This window comes from Durio zibethinus, chromosome 14 (genome assembly GCF_047325235.1).
Source record: "Durio zibethinus cultivar Kanyao isolate XHJ-2024 chromosome 14, ASM4732523v1, whole genome shotgun sequence".
In the NCBI taxonomy this organism is placed as follows: domain Eukaryota; kingdom Viridiplantae; phylum Streptophyta; class Magnoliopsida; order Malvales; family Malvaceae; genus Durio; species Durio zibethinus.
Window position 1 is genome coordinate 10,189,827 of NC_143175.1, and position 6,104 is coordinate 10,195,930.

The 6,104-nt window shown below is 31.0% G+C and overlaps 1 pseudogene; it reads left to right on the plus strand.

Annotated features, from left to right (window-relative positions):
- The first annotated feature begins 328 nt into the window (after positions 1-328).
- Positions 329-2,138, plus strand: LOC111294762 (cytochrome P450 89A2 pseudogene; annotated as a pseudogene).
- The last annotated feature ends 3,966 nt before the right edge of the window (positions 2,139-6,104 follow it).

Here is a 6,104-nt window from a genome sequence, read left to right on the forward strand (position 1 = left end):
GATTTACCAAAAGCAATAGTTCTAGATTATTCAGTATTTACACTAACAAAAACACCATTATTTTTTCTTACGTAAGTATAATTGACACTCGTAACGGCATTTTTGACAAATGCCATTAATATTTTAACAGTGTTTATAAATGACGCTAAATATATATAAAAAAAAGCTGCTAAAAACCTATTTCCTAGTAATATAATGAATTTTAAGACATCTTTGACATTAAGATAATAAAATTAAAACCTCATTGGAACTTGATTTTAGCATAATTAATTATCTCAATTACATCAGAGTCCCTTCTTTACATATAAATATGCATCCTGCAGCTCCGCTACTCCTAACTCACAACAATTTTGTTTTACTTTTTGTGAAATCCTCTTTAGAAATGGGAACATGTTTAATCTTTTTCATCATCTTGATCATTATCTCCACCCTGCTTAAATCTCTCTTCAACCATTTCACTAAAATAAAAAGGCACCAGCTCCCACCAGGGCCTTTTACAATTCCCTTCATTGCCAACCTTCTATGGCTTCTCATGCCTTTGTCAAAGGTCAAGGCTTTTGCCCTAAACCAACGAGAAAAATATGGTCCAATTTATACTCTTTTTATTGGCTCCAAACCACTTATCTTCATTGCAAGCCACTTCCTTGCTCATCAAGCATTAATTGTTAATAGTGCTACCTTTGCTGATCGACCCTCTGCATTTGCCGCAGAAGAATTCCTTAGCCGCAATCAGCACACCATTTCCTCAGCATTTTATGGCCCAACTTGGCTCGTCCTTCGTCGTAATCTTGCCTCTAATATCCTCCACCCTTCAAAGATTAAATCATTCGGATTTGCTCGTAAATGGGTCCTGGAAATCCTCATTAACAGCTTGAAATCTCATCCATGTTCTAAAGATGGCATTGAATTAAAGGAGCATATCCAACATGCCATCTTTTGTTTGTTCTCTTTCATGTGTTTTGCTGAAAAGCTTGAGGAAAAACAGATTCATGACATAAAGGATGCTCAACGTCGGTTACAAGTGAGTTTTGACGAATTTAAAATGCTCAACCTGCTTCCAACTTGGGGGAAATTTTTCTCTAATAAACGTTGGGAGAAACTTCGTCAGCTTCGAAGCGACCAGGAAAATGTATTTGTACCCTTGATAAGAGGACGAAAGGCGAGGAAGCCAGAGAAACTTAAATATGATGAATGTAGTTTCCCTGATCCTTTAATTTCCTACATTGACACATTGCTAGATTTGCAACTTCCAAAGGAGAATAGAAAGCTTGAAGAAAGGGAAATAGTTGCGTTGTGCTCAGAGTTCTTCACTGCAGGCACTGACACCACGTCCACAGCTTTGGAATGGATCTTGGCAAATTTAGTGAAGTACCCAGAAATCCAAGAGAAGTTATTCACTGAAATTCAAGAGGTTATAGGATCAGATGCAGAGGTAGAGATCATAAAGGAAGATGATTTGGAGAAAATGTCATATTTAAAAGCTGTGATTTTGGAAGGGCTAAGGCGTCATCCTCCAAGCCATTTTCTGATCCCACATGCTGTGACAAAAGACTTTGTCTTGGATGGATTTTTGGTGCCAAAGAACAGTATATTAACCTTTACAGTGGCAGAAATGGGATGGGATTCAAAAGTTTGGGAAAATCCAATGGCGTTCAAGCCTGACAGGTTCTTAAATGGTGATGATGGAAAAGTTGTTGATATAACTGGAAGTAAAGAAATTAAGATGATGCCATTTGGTTTAGGGAGAAGGATGTGCCCAGCATATAGTTTGGCAATGCTTCATTTGGAGTTCTTTGTGGCAAACTTGGTTTGGCATTTCAAGTGGTTTGGTTTGAAAGGATCTGAAGATGTGGATTTGACTGAGAAGCATGAATTTACTACAGTAATGAAAAATTCATTGAAGGTCCGTGTTTCTCCAAGATTGATTGTCCAGTGAAGGGATTACCAAATTATTTCTGAAAGAAGAAAAGGATTTGCAAGAAATGAAAGACAGTATTGATATGTAGAATAAATTCCCAAGTAATATCTCTGATCATATTCCAATAAAATGCTATCACTTTAAATTTACTGAAAAAAAGATTAATTACCAAAAGTTAAATGTATGCATATTTAAATGATGGATTACTGAGTGCTATCCAGATCATTAAGCAAATAATATGAAAATTTGTTAATAAACTATGCACATTCGAATGAGCAAACAAATCCAAGAACTTGAACTGAAGCCTTAACAAAATCTTCATATCATAGGCTATTAGGCACCGTAATTCAAACATTAAGTTGCAATGAAGTATTTTTGAAATGCCTTAAAAGAACTAGGCCTTTCAGCATCAAATATGTGACAGTTCCATTCGAGGATATTATCTAGAAACTGTCACTCAGATTTACAACTCATGGCTACACTTTCAGCTTATTATACCATGTGTCTCATGGTAATAAGTTGAAAGATTTATGAACAAGAAGTGACCGATATGTTCATCCATTAGTTAGGTCATATTTGATGCATAAGATTATTGATTAAGATAGGATGATAATCATCCTATATCATGTTTGATTTGAGGTGTGAAGTGAGAGAGAGGTGATTTCATAATTGGGGTTTTGAATAAGATGACTTTTTCAATTTTTTTTTCTTTTTCATATGAAAAAGTAATAAGAATGAGAGGCGTTAAGCTTTTTATTATCCTGGCATTGAGCTATTTTTCTGCAAGACCTCCTTTAAAATATTGTCACTGTAATAGAGTTTAACCACCAATTTCGGGATGGATTGGTGTTGTTACTTTACGCCTAGGACACCAAATATCGAACCATAAACAAAGAAAGACATGCGAGAAAAGGAAAAGCATAATGGCTAGTGATTATGAGGCCCTATTTCTTTACTGAAGGGGACACTAAAGGCCCTTGCCCTTCCATCCTGTGGATAGATAAGGAGGGAGGCTAGAGCTTTTGGTTTTTTCATGTTGTCAAAGAGTTGAACAATGGGTTTTTCATGTTGGCAATGAGTTGAACAATGAAAATAGATGGCAAGTGCCTGATCGAATTGATCGGGTTATGTAGGAACAAGGTTCAAGTCTACTGGCCTATTGGGATGCCTTAGTTGCATACATCACTACACTTCCATTTCACACCTATCGTAATGATAAATGTTCGTCTCGCCGTAACCATCTCTTAAATTCTCAAAACTTACTACTTGATCCCCACGAGGACAAAGAACTCCTTGTTGTCTCGATTGTGCTACTGGAGGATTTGGGGAAGTCGGAATAACAGAGCACTGTAAATGGACCATAACAATTGGGCAATATTCAAGTCCTTTAAAGAGCCAAATATATCAGAGTAATTATGCTGGAGTTAAGTCGTATAACTTCTCATCTATTATGGCTTGGACCTTTTATTGTCGATATTGGTGCACAAACCCCCTTTTTCTATATTTTCAAAAAAAGAGAATTAGTATATGATCTATTCAAAGTTGTCACTAGTATGGGAATGATGCATAATTATTTTTGTAATAGAGGAGTAGGCGGCCGATCTACCATATGGCTGGATAGATAATTTTTGGATTTCTATGATTATTTTTTAATAGAAATTGTTGAATATCAAAAACTTATTACACAAAATCCTATTTTTTAGAACAAGTTGAAAGGGTAGGGGTTATTGGTGGATAAGAAGCAATAAATTAGGGTTTATCCGACCTAATGCTACAAGCTTCTGGAATTAAATAGGATTTTTGTAAAGTTGATCATTATGAATGTTACGACAAATTTGATTAGGAAATCTAGTGACAAAAAGAAAGAGATTCATTAGCTCATTACTTATCAAATTAGTGAAATGATAGAATCCATATAAATAATTCAACAGGCCTTGAAAGGAATTCTGGGGGTCCCTATGAGAATTTAGAAATCTAATGTTTTGATCAAAAAAGGATATAGAATGAAATGATTTTAAATATTAATTCATTAGTTAAAAAAAAACCTTCTCTTACATTTGAATTATTGAGACAAAAACTTTATGCGAGAATAGAAGCCCTAAAGGGAGAATTAGGAAAACCCTATTAATAGATAAGAACACATTCCAACCAATTCCCAAAAAATATAAATTTTTATCAAATTCGAACTAGTAACTAATCCCGACATTGAAGGATTGAATAAACTCATACAAGCAAAAAATGTCAAATATCCTTGATCATGAGACATATTATTGTCACTATAAATAAGAACAAAAATTCCAACAATAGTGAATAATATTGACATAATAGAGGTAAGTGAATAAATAAAGTAGCCAAACTCAAAAGAAAAATCATTATTGATGGTCCAAGACCATACATACTGATAGATAGAACTTTTATTTATTTGCTAAATAGACAGATCGACCAAAAAAATCATAACTATACTAAAAAATAAAATATTGGAAAAATTCCACATACAACGAAGATTTTTTGTTGCCGCTGGAAAAAGTAAGAGTCCTATTCCTATTAAAATAGGAATTGGAAGTGGCACAAAAGATATAATCCATGAATATTGATATGTATACTCCATAAAATCTCTTTTTTTATTCTTTCTTAATTAATTGTTTCTGATTTACCAACTTTTATCTTTTTTTATGGAAAAGGAGCAATAATACAATCAAGATATTACAAAGTTAATTGGAATTTTCTATTTTTGATCTTTTAATCTTTCTCAAATATTTAAAAAATATCAAATTTCGAAGTTAGAAATAATTAAATGATATCACTAAGTTACTAATGAAAAAAAAATTTAGTAAGATTTTTCTGAAAATACCAAATATTATTTATTATTACATATTACAATAATTTATATATATTGATCAAGAATACGAAGAATTCCACCACAAAAAGTACTTGATTTTTATATGAATCATAGAATGTCCTAGAACTTGACTTAATAAAAGAAAAACAAATTATTTCAATTTGTTTATTCAAACTTATTAACTAGTTAATTTTCATTGCGGAACTCATTGATTGTCTTCCATTACAATAAATGAATTTATTCTTGTAGGAAAGACTATCCGATATTTTCTTTACATTTACATATAATTAAAGGAAAAATAACTCTTACTAAAATTTAAAAAAAAAATTTCAAAATCATGTATCATTAATAGATTAACTACGAGTCTTATTCAAATTTGATTAAAAGTGAAAATTTGGCATACTCTCTCTTCGAGCTTGACCAATTACTAATTAATAGAAAAAAATTCAAGTTTGTTTCTTATTAGGTAGATAAAATGGTTTTTTTTTTTTTTTTGCAATTTTTTTGTTTTAATGTATTTTTTATGTATAAATGGAGATGTATAAATTATAAATGTATGACAAAAAAAAAAAAAAGGCAGAGATAGAAAAGGAAAGACCTTTTGTTTTACATTTTTTTTTATTTCATCAATTCAATTTATATGTTATAATAGATCCTAATCTATTCTATAGATTTGAATGGAGATATAAAAGAGAAAGGTACCAATAAATTAAATACAAATTCTTCTTCTTTTTCTTTTGGATAATGCATGGAATATAAATAAAAAAAAGGTTATATAATTTTTTTGTTTATTTATTTTTTATGAAATTTGTATAGTAGTAAATAGATAATTATAATCTAGAAAATTTATGGGAATAGATAAATAATGACATAAAGATACCGTTCATTTTGTTATAAAAATAGATATCTTTGACATCCAACTATAGCATTGAATAACTTTTTTTTTAAATGGCATTTCCAAAAAAAATGTACTTCTACATCAAAAAAGCGTATTCAAAATATTTTTTGGAAAAAGAAAGGATATTCGGTGGATAGGGATAGGGATAGCGATAGAAATAGGAATTGCAAAAATCATTAATATCCTCTTGGTGTAGGATTATTCAATCCTCTCCAAGTGAAAATGATTATTTTTAATTCATGGAATTAAACTTATCCAATTATATCTTTAAAAATTATATCAATAATTTAATTTGTATAAATTTTAAGGAAGTATAATTTTAACCAATAAATAAATTATCATATCTTAATCCTTGCACATATCAAACATAAGATAGGATGGCATTATTTAATCTAATCCTATTCATAATATCATTTTATTGTATTCTATCATAATTTTGTGTAGGATTA